A 13,080-nucleotide genomic window follows, 5' to 3' on the forward strand; every position below is an offset into this window, starting at 1 on the left:
GCAGTGTGCTGGGAAGGTAAAGTAGTTCAGCCCCTGTGGAGAGCAGTTTGGCATTTCTCAGAGTTAAACATAGAATTGCCATAGGGCCCAGCAATTCTACTCCTAGGTATATACCCAAAAGAATTGAAAGCAGAGACTTGGAGAGATACGTGTTTGCCGTTGTGCAAAGCATCATTGTTTGTCATAGCCAAAAGGTGGAAACAACACATGTTCATCAACAGATAAATGGGTGGGCAGAGTATAGTATATACATATAGTAGAGTGTTATTCTGTCATAAAACAAGTGAATTACTGGTACGTGCTTCCACATGGGTGAATCTTAAGAGCATTTCGCTAAGTGAAAGAAGTCAGATACGGAGGGTCATATATTTCATGATTCATTTATCTGAAGTGTTTGTAGAGTCCGAGGGTGGATTATAAGTTACCAGGGGCTAGGGGAAAAGGGTTTGGGAAGTGCTTCTTGGTGGGTACAGAGTTTGGGGTGATGGAAATGTTCTGGTAATGGACAGTCCTGGTAATGGATGATGGTTTTAACAGGCATTGTGAATGTAATAATGCCACTGAATTGTATACTAGGAAATGGTTAAAATGATAAATGTCATGTTGTATGTCTGTTGCCATAAAAAAAAATATTTTAAAGGGTGGAGGAAAGGGAAAGTAAGTCTCCCAATATCCATCGACCGATGAATGAATAAATAAAATGTGGCTTATCCATTTAATAGGATATTATTACACCGAAAAAAAAAGAAAGAAATCCTTGCATTGTCTCTCTGTAAACATAGATGCACAATCAGTATAAACTATAAGAAACCCACATTTGATTCAAAATTGAGAAGAGGGGCCCTTTTATAGATTTGTGTTCCTTGAATTCTCCTATTTTCAAGCCAAAAAAGGACTCCAGATGTTCTAAAAAATATATATTAAGCAAATGCAGTGAAGCTTTCATTGAATGCCGTTGAAATTCATTCCAAACTTTACTCTATTGCTCAAAGCAAAGTTTGTAAGATGATACACAAGTGGGTTGAGTTATTGCCATGGAATATTCTCTTGACAAGAATGAGCATTTCTTCAAAACCATACTTAAAATGTTATGGTTGATTTTAACCTTTAATAAATTTGAGTTTATTTTTTCTTTTGAATGTAAATAACTGGACTTAACCACTATAATGCTTTAGATTTCTTATACTGCCTAAAACCCTTCATTTTACCAGTCTTTTACCAAAAGTTTGAAAAATAACAACTGTTCACATGTAGATAGTTTAATTATAAGTTTTTGGTATCTTTATTTTTTTCCTAAGTAGGGATGCTAGAGTGTTTTTTGAAGACAGACTGAGGACTTTTGAAACTCCTTATTGCAATATTTGAGTAAAGTAAATCCTTGATATTCACAGTAGGGTATACTGTATAAGTTGTTTATGGACCCCTTATCCTACAGTTGTATTTAGTTTTTCAGATAAAGTATATATGAGAACTGATGGCTGCTCAGGCATAGGAACTAGGTAAGTGACAAGCTCTGAACCCAAAACTCTAAGGGCACATTGTTCAAAGTGATGCCTCACAGAATCACAAATCATTATTTCATATGCTTTCAGGATAGTTTTGCCTCTAGGCAAAACTCTCAAATGTTAAATGTCTGAATGCTAAGGGCTTTTTCATTTTTTGCTTTATATAAGGTTTTTGATCAACCAATGAGAGAATTAATCCAATTTAGAAAGTTTGAAACATATGCTGGTATGTATTTCTTTAAACTTTTTTTTTGGTATGCTGTATGATGGTGGTCACTTTACATTCTTTTTCCATGTGACTGTCCTGTTAATGTAGCACCATTTGTTGAATTTTGTGGGATTGGAAAGTACATGGGCTGGGAATCGAGCCTGGGTCTCTCACATGGCAGAGGGTCTTACTGAACTTTCCTTGCACCTCTATTTCTTTAAGTTTTTTTTTTTGTTTTTTTTTTTAACATGGATGGGCAGGCAGGTACTAGGAACTGACCTGGGGCCTCCGGCATGGCAGGCGAGAACTCTACCTGCTGAGCCACCATGGCCTGCCCTATTTCTTTAAACTTTTAAAGCACCACTGTGCTTTATCCATTTTTTAAAGAGCAAATAAAGTTTTGTATAAGAAAAAAAAAAAGAAAAATGTGTTTTAAAGAAAAGATTTATTGTAGCTAAATCAATTAAAACCGACCTCTGTGGGCCAGTGATGCTATTCTCTGAGTTAGAAATTTTGTATCTGCCCCCTTAATGAATAAGTTGAGGAAATTATCTTTATTGAAATCTCTTAATTTGATAACTTGAATAATTAAATGTTGATAATTTAGATAATTAAATGTTGCTGGTAATTAGTTGTTGCTAACTGAAATTTACTATGTTTCTTTGTGGAAATTCACCAGTTTGTGACTTTGATATTCTTGTTCTCTTCCGTGGCCTGGACCATTATGCGGTATTCAGTTATATTACTTTACAATTTAGATATTCTGGTACATACTCTTAATTGTAAAATTCTGTATCCAGGAGAAGCTTTTTCTGCAGGCATAGAAGTTATAACTTAGTTTAGCCTTGACTGGTTTGATTTCTGAATGAAGTCTATATTCAATACTAGCTGTTTGGCTTGAATGTAAATCTAAAGGATATAGACTTATATAGGTATAAATAAGTGATAAGACCCAGCAAACACCACTAAGTTGTGAAAATGTTCATAGTATTTGTAGAAAGTTCATATATAGTACTGCGTAAAAATTACAAATTGAATTCCAGTAGTTTCTAGTCGTACAAATCGGTTGGGTAAGACCCAGTTTTCACTATTTTAATGATTGATCTCCATTCTATAAATTCATAATAAAGATGGTTAAAAATTATGTTAGTTATCTGCATTCTACTAATTGTACCATAGATGGCACTGTTATAATTTTCTTGCTCATATTTCTGCTTGCGTGATGATCCATTTTTGTTTTAACTTTAGGACTTTTTATTTAACATGATCGTTTAAGTAATTAACCAGACTAAATCAAATAATATAGAACTTTATGAATGAAGTTGTTAACTGTGTATGTTATCTTTCTCCTAATTAATATTCAAATTTTAATGTTTTAAGTTTTTACAACAGAAGTTAGCATGTAATATTATTCAATTAAAATTTTAAATAAATTATTAGCCATAAATTTAGAAAATATTTAAATGGTCTGATTGGGGATTTTTTCCATTTTTCTTGAGTAAATTTTGTATACATTCATGAAGTTTCATACCCTGTCGATATTATGGAATTTTTTTTTTTTGAGACAATATAATGTGGTTAAGAGCACAAGTCTTTAAGTAAGATTTGAGTCTGTATCCCTTACTAGCTGTGTGAACTTGGGCTGATTAACCTCTTTGAAAGAACTTCAATTTCTCCAGTAGTCTGCAAGCTGGTGAAAGCAGAAACACTATATTATCATAGGTATAGTTGTATACATGGTGTCTGGCACCTAGTAGAGGCTCAATAAATTTTTGATGCATGAATAATATCTACTGTGCAAGACTACCATGAAAATTAAATAGTGATATGATATAAAGTAGCTAGTTACATCCATAGCAGACATTAGCTGCTATTATTATTTTAAAAATAACAGAAAATTCCTAGTCTAGCTAATAGATAAAATAGATTATTCTTTATGTGGCTCTCTCTCTAAGCCAACTCGGAGGTGAACTCACTGCCCTCCTCCCTACGTGGGACATGACTCCTAGGGTGTAAATCTCCCTGGCAATGTGGTATGGGACTCCTGGGATGAGCCTGGAGCCGGCATCATGGGATTGAGAAAGCCTTCATGACCAAAAAGGGAAGAGAGAAATAAGACAAAATATAGTTTCAGTGGCTGAAAGATTTCAGACAGAGTCAAGAGGTTATTCTGGATGTTATTGTTATGCATTATATAGATATCCCATTGTAGTTTATGGTGAATTGGAGTTGCTAGAGGGAAGTATCTGAAACTGTTAAACTGTGTTCCACAGCTTTGAGTCTTGAAAATAATTGTATTACTATATAGCTTTTACAGAGAGACCATGTGATTATGAAAACCTTCTGTCTGATGCTCCTTTTATCCAAGGTATGAGTATATGAGTAAAAAAAAAAAAAAGGGATAAATAAATAATGGGGGGTAGATGAGGGGTAAAAAAAAATGGGTAGATTGAAATACTAGTGATCAATGAGAGGGAAGGCTAATGAGTATGGAATGTATGCGTTTTTCTTTATATTTCTTTTTCTGGAGCGATGCAGATGTTCAAGAAATGATCATAGTGATGAATACACAGCTATGTGATATTTTGAGCTATTATTTTATACTGTAGATAGACTGTATGTGTGTGAAGATTTCTCAATAAAAATATTTTTTAAAAATAAGATTGTTTTTCAGACTCTTTTCTTTCATGTTCCCTTTCAAGATTTCCTATCCCCATCTCTACCCTTTATGTTTTCATTTTACTTTTATTTCCTGTGATACTTCTCTGGGGCCTCTGCCAAAAGTCTTTTCTTTGCTTACTTATAGTATTCCACTATCTTTTGTCAGTATGGTACTATTTTGTTTATCTTATTTTCTTAATAATATGTTTTATTATTAAGATAATATATTACTAGGAAAATAATTGAATTAAAAATATATTTTAGAGTGGCATTTAACAGTTCCTTTGTCTACTTACAAGTGGTATTTCATAAATGTGAAGTGGTAGGATTAATATAGGCATACCTCAGAGATATTGCAGGTTTGATTCCAGCCCACCGCAATAAAGCAAATATCACAATAAAGAGAGGCACATGTGCTTTTTGGTTTCCCAGGGCATACAAAAGTTATGCTTACACTCACCTGTGGTCTGTTAAATATACAATGGCATTATGTCTAAAACAACAATATACATACCTTATACAACGAATTGTATGTCTTCAATAATAAGACTTAAAAGTCAAAATTTCTCCTTGATTGATAGGCAGCAGAATGGATGTTCTGTTGGCAGGCATGAAAACAGCATTAATCTCGTACATCTCCATCAGAGTGCTTGGATGACTAGGTGCATTGTCAATGAGCAGTGCTATCTGGAAAGGAATATTCTTTTTTCTGAGCAGGAGTTCTCAAAGGTAGGCTTAATCATGGTTAAATCATCAAACCATGGTTTGAACATATGTGCTATCCCTGTGTTACATACAGGCTTTGTTCTTCCCTGTATATAACACAGGCAGAGTAGATTTAGCATAATCCTTATAAGGGCCCTGCATTTTGCAGAATAGTAAATGAGCACTGGTTTCAACTCAAAGTCACCAGCTGCATTGGCCCCTAACAAGAGAGTCAGCCTGTCCTTTGTGGTTTTGAAGCCAGGCATTGACTTCTCCTTCCTTTATGGAAGTCCTAAATAGTATCTTTTTCCAATAGAAGACTGCTTCATCTACACTGAAAATCTGTTGTTTAGTGTAGCCATCATCATCAGTGATTTTAGCTAGATCATCTGGATAACTTGCTGCAGCTTCTGAATCAGCACTTGCTCCTTCTCCTTACTTCCACTTTGATCTTATGGAGATGGATTCTTTCCTTAAACCTCTTGTCCCAACCTCTGCTAGTTTCAGGTTTTGCTTCTGCAGCTTCCTCACCTCTACTTAATCTTCCTAGAATAGAAGAGAGTTAGGGCCCTGCTCTGGATTAGGCCTTGTCTTAAGGAAATATTGCAGCCGGTTTGATCTTCTATTCAGACCATTAAAACTTTCTCCATCTCAACAATAAGGCTCTTTTGCTTTCTTTCAGCTTTGTGTTCACTGGAGTAGCACTTTTTGGTTTCTTCAAGAAGTTTTCCTTTGCATTTACAGCTTGGCTGTTTGGTGGTGCAAGAGGCCTTCCTCACTAAGCTTAATCATTTTTATCTTTTGAGTCTTCCTTTCACCTGAACACTTAGAGGCCACTGTACGGTTATTAATTGGTCTAATTTCAGTATTGTTGTGTCTCAGGGATTAGGGAGGCCTCACAGAAGGGAGAGATGGGGAATGGCAGGTCAATGGAGCAGTCAGGATGCACGCAACATTTATCGATTAAGTTTGATATGTTACATGGGCATGGTTTGTGGTGCCCCAAACCAATCACAATAGTTACATCAAAGATCACCATAACAAATATAATAAATAATAAGGATAAAGTTTGAAATATTGTGAGAATTACCACCACATGTCAGAGAGACCCAAAGTGACCATATGCTGTTGGAAAAGTGATGCTGATGGACTTGCTGAACACGGGGTTATCATAAACCTTCAATTTGTAAATAAAATAGTAATGTAGTATCTGTGAAGCACAGTAAAGAAAAAGAATCCACTGAAGATTAACATTATGTAAAGTAATCTAACAGAATGTTTGGCATATAGAATATATTCGATGAATATTGAATTGAAGATATTCAATTTATTAATGGTATTGATAGTAATAATATTTAACAATTTATACTTTTCCCCCACGAAACAGTGTTGTATCTGAAAATTATTACTAATACCTGTTTTACATATATTATTTCATTTAATCTTTAAAATAACTCTGTTAGGTAGGTCCTATTATCTTCAGTTTATATTAGAGAAAACTTGCATAGATTAAATAAATAGCCCAAACTCATACAACTAGTAAGTGGCAATTATAATTGAAACCTCTGTTCTTAACCACTGTGCCATGTTCTTTGAAGACTGCTTTACTAAGTTGATAAAGTACATACATCTTACATAACCTTTAGGTTCCTATTGTCTGTTCATTTTCCTATGCTCCACTCCTATTTCCTGATTTCTTTGCTTTACCTTGTGTCTAAATGGAACAATAACTCACAATTCCATACACTGTCTCTGAGACTTCTAGATCACAAAGTTGCTTTAATCTCCTACTTTGCTCATTTGCTAAGTATCAAGTATAAATATTTCCTTTTCGTTCGTATACCCATTCCTATGTCCAATTCATTAATGACTTATTAGTTACTTCAGTAGCTTCCCCATTCCTCTGGCCTAACCTTTCTGAACATGAATATAAATATCTTTCCCAACATATTCCCTTTGGTTTACTTCACAAACTCCTTAGCACTTTTGAATACTTGGTGGATGCTTCTTTGATGATTTTTAGTACTTTTTTTTTTGAGTACTTACTTTTGATTAAAAAGTACTTATTTTGATTAAAATAAATTAGGATTTTATATTGATTTCCATTAACTATGCTCTTTGTTCTGAAGATTTCACTGAAGGTGTCATTGACAAAAAGAGATGCTTCTATAATCACCTACCATATTCTGCTAAATTAATCTAGAACTGAGTTTAGCTTTAAAGTTCTTCTACTAATTTATGGCTCCCCACCCCCACCCCGCATGGGTAGGCTCTGGGAATCGAACCTGGGTCTCCAGCACAGCAGGCAAGAACTCTGCCACTGAGTCACTGTTGCCTGCCCAATTTATGGCTTTTTTTATGGGAACACTGTACCTGGAAATTAAAGTAACTGCTCAATATCAGTTAAGTGAATATGACAGTAAGTACAGCATTTTGTATGACTTAAACTTTAGAGAAGGTAGAATTTTGTTGCCCTGTGACTCTTTTATCATTTGATTGCTGTGTTATTGATCTTACATGTTAATATATTGTCTTTTGCTAATAATAGTAATAATTTAAATATTATACTTACTCAGTTTCTGTCTACCATTATGACCCCATACTGTGCTTTGTGTACATTGTCTTTAGCCCTCAGTGTCCATATAAGGTTGGGTAATTATCCTCATTTTTCAGATAAATAAATGGACCTCAAAAGACTTAATCGACTTGTATACGTAATATATAAATAAGTATTACATTTGTATTCTTTGGCCTCCATCCCTTCATGCTCACCAGTGAAGATGTCATTTTTTAAATACACTTGTTTGGTTGTTAAATCAAGTGATTTCTTTAAGCCAATTTAATTATGACCATTGGTTCAATTTGAAAAGCATTGGTTTTGTTAGCCTTAGACGTATATATGCTTTTTCCTCTGAATATGCACATTCTCCCTTTTATGATTAGCAGTAGAACATTATATGCTTTCATCTCTCGTGTCTTGAGCTCAGGAGTCGCAGAGGTGTTTGAAATCTGATGGGGGATAAAAACCAAAAAAATCCTCTGTTCCATTTCTCAACTTTTGAGCGAATGTTATATCTTTTCTCACCAATTTATATAACACTTAAAATATTATAAATGTTTCCTAAAATAAGGTAACATTTTAGGTAACATCTTCTCTCAGAGAAGAAAATATCAAAACTTAAGAGACGTTATAATTCATATTCAAAGGTGATGATCATTTTAAAGATTTGAGCTTTTATTTTGAGTGAGAAAAGAAGCCATTGAAAGGTTTTGAGCAGATAGCAGTGACACTAGCTGGTGGCTATGTAAAATTGCTTACTAGTGGAGAGAATAGAAGAGGCCAGTTAGGATGATGGAGTGGGACTGGGAAGTGCTTGAATTGTAGGTATGTTTTGAAGTTAAAGGCAATATGAGTTGCTCATAATCCAAACGTGGGGTAAGAAAGATCAGCAGTCTAAGCAATCAGAACAATGAGTTTCCTTTGGTCAAGATGGAGATATACTGCACAAGGAGCTGGTGTGAAGAATGATATAAGCAACTCATTTTGGAAATAGTCAGATTTGAACTGTCTTTTATACATCCAAATGTAGGTGCTAAATAGGCAGTTGTATATACCAATCTGAGTTCAGGACAGATATCCAGGTTGGAATTGTTGGCTTAAATCCCTAAGATAGAAAAATCACAAAGGAAGAAGGTAAAGAAGTAAAATGGTTGAGAAGAAAATAAAGAGATGGGCAAAGTATGTTGGAAAAAAGTTAAACAACAACAACACAGGAATAGCAGTGTAATACCAGACAGGATAGAATTTAAGTTTAAAAATACTAAAATAGATAGAGACATTGGAAGAATGGGTAAACAAGTGGCAAAATTTGTCAATAAAATACAGCAGCCAAAATATGTTATGAACCCAAAAGCTAAATGTATAAAGCAAAAATTAATTTGAATATAAGACAATTTGACAAAATACACTTATACAGTGATATTTTAATATAACAGTTTCAGTACTAGACAGATACTAGGTGTTGAACAGAGTAGTTAAGCTTAAGAGAGACATGTAGATACATAAAGAAATCCAAATAAAGAATATCTTTTTTTTTTTTAATGAAAATCTCCCCTATGTCTCTGGGGGCAAGTACAAATTTGATATCTTTTAATTATTTCCCTTAACTTTATTCCATTTTGTATGATAGTAACAAAAGAGTCTTTATTCTTTTCTTCATCAAATATGTATTGATGTCTGTCACTTGCCATGCTTGATCAGAATGTAGCAGTGAACAAAGTATACCCGATTTCTGTCTTCTTAGAGCTTGAAGTCCAATGAGGAAAGTAATCATTAAACAACTATATACAGAAATGGTTATTTAATTATAATGATGAAAAGTGCTGTTGAGAAGAGCATGCAGTGCTTTAGAATATGTTTACCAGGGTACCTAATCTAGTCTAGGAAATATCATGGAATGCTTCCCTGAGGCAGTGGCAAGAGTAGTTATTAGCCAGCATGAGAGGTTGAGGGGAAGGGTAGTTTAATGCTTGAGAAAGTGGATAGCTTTCCAGGCTGAAGGCTTATAAAAGCAGTGAAGCAGAAAGAAGTTTCTGGAACTGAGAGAAATCCAGTTTAGTTACATATTGAGAACTAGAAAGGGTGGTGTGAGTATGAACTCGAGGAAATAAAGAGCAAATAAAAAATCAAAGCAATGCTTGGGTTCCTTGAACCAAACCAAATAATCTATCATTATCAACTGAAGAAGTTGAATTCTTTTCAGAGGTCACACACTGATGCCCTGCAAGGCAAATCTGTCCTGTTTTCTTTGACCCATAAAGTATGTTCTGGTAGCTAAGATTTAGTCTGTAGATTGACATGTCCTTCCCTGGTTTTATATCCATCCTTGTTTCACTCAGTCAGAGTGGGTGAAGCCATTGTGGGCATTTGAATTTGCAACCCCAACTTTAATCTGAGTACACAATATGGTTTAGATATTGTGACCAGATAACTCAAGGAATTGAGCATTTCTTTATCAGATAACCTTATTTTCATAGAATATTAGAAGAACTCTTTTTTGGTTGTACATCATTTGTGTGTAAAAGAGCTTAATTGGTCAACAGTTCAGTTCAGCATAACATTTATTCAACATGTAAAACTGCCTGGTATTGTGGTAGGCAGTTGGAATATAAAAATTCTATTGTCTCTGACATCTGACATCAAGATGTTCATAATCTGACATGAAACTCAGAATTTTATGAATAATTGTGGTGTGTTTTAAATGCAAAAATAGGAGTGTGTTAGATATCAAGATAGAATGGGATTTCCCAAATCAGCATTTTAGAAGAATAACTCAAGTGAGCAACGCAGCAGTTTGGAGACCACTGCTATATTAGAGTTACCCATGAAAGTGTGTGCATAGATGTCTGAAAAGTAATTGCATTTATAATAACCCACATAAATATCATCTGGAATATAAAACTTCATTACAGCAATACAGTTTCCTATTTTACTATATTCTTTATTTTATAATAATCTAATATACTACATTCTACTATATAAGATAGCTATAGTAAAAGCAGGAATATATATTGTTGGTATCTAGGTTTGACAGACCACTTAATAGGCAATCTGAAAATCACTGACTTGGGCTTAAATAACTTCCAAATTCATAGAGCCAGAAACTAGAATATAGGTTACCAGGGGCCAGAGTTGGAGTAGAGAAAGGGTAGTTAATATTTAAATTATACAGCATTTCTCTTTGGGATGATGAAAAATTTTGGTAGTGGATGGTGGTAATGGTAGCACAACATTGTGACTATAATTAACCGATCTCAGTTGTATATTTGAATGTGGCTAAAAGAAATTTTAAGAATATGTATTATTAGAATAAAAATTTAAAAAAAAACCATAGGACTGTACAACACAAACACTGAATGCTTGTGAAAACCTGGACTATAGTTAGTAGTACAATTATAATAGTATTCTTTCATTACTTGTAACCAATGTATCACATTAGCATGTGTATTAATAATAGGGGACTCTGTATTTTCTGCATGACTTTTCTGTAAACCTGCAACTTCTGTAATAAAAAAATTAAAAAAAAACTTCCTCAGTGATTTCTTTTCTTTTTTTTCTTCAAGGTAAATGTGGTTGTTTTGATTTTTCCATATCTATAGTAGTTTATAGTTGTCTATGTGAAATTAACACCAGATATTACTATCGCTAAGTCCTTTACAGTTTCCACTCTTTGGATATTTATCCTGACCAACTCCAATTCTTTCCAACTTTTTTGTCCCTCTCATATATCAAAAATAGTGTTGGATACTATTCAGTAAGTTGGACTTTTTTGAAAGCTCTTGGGCAATCCAAATAAACTTTATTCTCCTTATCTTAAGTTTGTCAACTCCACCCTACAAAATTTATTCCTTATTAGTTAATTAGAAGGGCTGAAAATAAATGATTGGGGAATATTGGTTTAAAATGAATTGGCTGTGTGTTGGTTTGTAAGAGAATGGATTAGATAGGAGAAAGTTTATAACATCTGGGAGAAATTGGGCTGCAGAAGCTTAATTTGAGAAGCAACATTTTACTTTATGTTGGATTACACTGATAAAAGGTAATACAAAGCCAGATCTATTTAATCATTTCAAACCAGATAGAAATATTTTACAACATACTTTTTTTGAACTTTTTAAAAACTTTTATTAATTAAAAAAATTAACAAACAAAACAATAAGATATCATTCCATTCTACATATACAATCAGTAATTCTTAATATCATCACATAGTTGCATATTCATCATTTCTTAGAGCATTTGCCTCAATTTAGAAAAAGACAACAGAAAAAGAAATAAAACGATAACAGAGAAAAAAAAAGATTATACATACCATACCCCTTACCCCTCGCTTTCATTTACCACTAGCATTTCAAACTAAATTTATTTTAACATTTGCTCCTGCTATTATTTACTTTTATTCCATATGTTCTACTCTTCTGTTGATATAGTAGCTAAAAGGAGCATCAGAAACAAGGTTTTCACATTCACAGTCTCATTGTGAAAGCTGTATCATTGTTCAGTCATCATCAAGAAATATGGCTATTGGAACACAGCTCCACATTTTCAGGCAGTTCCCTCCAGCCTCTCTGCTACATCTTGAACAACAAGCTGATATCTACTTAATGTACAAGAATAACCTCCAGGATAACCTCTCAACTCTGTTTGGAATCTCTCAGCCATTGACACTTAGTCTCATTTCACTCTTCCCCCTTTGGTCGAGAAGGTTCTCTTAATCCCTTGATGCTAAGTCTCAGCTCATTCTAGGGTTTTTCTCAGTCCCTTGATGCTGAGTCTCAGCTCATTCCAGGATCTCTGTCCCACGTGGCCAGGAAGGTCCACACCCGTGGGATTCATGTCCCAAACAGAGAGGGGGAGGGTGGTGAGACTGTTCGTCATGTTGGCTGGAGAGAGAGACCACATCTGAGCAACAAAAGAGGCTCTCTTGGGGGTGACTCTTAGGCCTAAATTTTAAGTAGACTTGACCTATCCTTTGTGGGGTTAAGTTTCTTATGAACAGACCCCAAGACTGGGGGTCAGCCTGTAGCTTTGGTTGTCTACACTGCTTGTGAGAATATCAAGGATTCAACTTGGGGAAGTTGAATTTCTCCCCACTCTCCCCATTCCCCGAAGGGGGCTTGCAAATACTTTTCCAGTCTCTGATCAAATCACTCTGGGATTCATCGGGGCATCACTCTGGACAAACCAACAAAATCTCATGTCCTACCTGAGATTCCCAGTACTTATGACATTCAATCAAACTACCTACATGAGTTATATTAGGAAATGCTCTAGTCAAAATATAAATTTTGTAACAAACTTTTTTGCTTTAGTCTCACACATAAGGTGACATTTTAAAGTATTAATTATCATCTATTTTCAGCACCCTGCAATAATGACATTCCTTTGTTCTTCCTCATGCCAAAACATTTTTAAAATTTGTACATTGTACATTTCACTAT

General features: G+C 34.4%; 1 protein-coding gene and 1 pseudogene across 9 annotated transcripts in view; both read left to right on the top strand.

Annotated features, from left to right (window-relative positions):
• The window catches only part of LOC143647237 (shugoshin 1-like), a 59,879-nt pseudogene extending 46,972 nt beyond the window's left edge, over window positions 1-12,907 (top strand). The window contains exon 3 of the transcript XR_013157934.1: window positions 738-12,907. The product of XR_013157934.1 is annotated as a shugoshin 1-like (transcript). The remainder of the gene's footprint in view (window positions 1-737) is intronic.
• The window catches only part of NIPBL (NIPBL cohesin loading factor), a 230,179-nt gene that overhangs the window by 64,586 nt on the left and 152,513 nt on the right, over window positions 1-13,080 (top strand). The window lies entirely within an intron of this gene.

The sequence above is a fragment of the Tamandua tetradactyla genome, chromosome 9 (assembly GCF_023851605.1).
Source record: "Tamandua tetradactyla isolate mTamTet1 chromosome 9, mTamTet1.pri, whole genome shotgun sequence".
Lineage (NCBI taxonomy): Eukaryota > Metazoa > Chordata > Mammalia > Pilosa > Myrmecophagidae > Tamandua > Tamandua tetradactyla.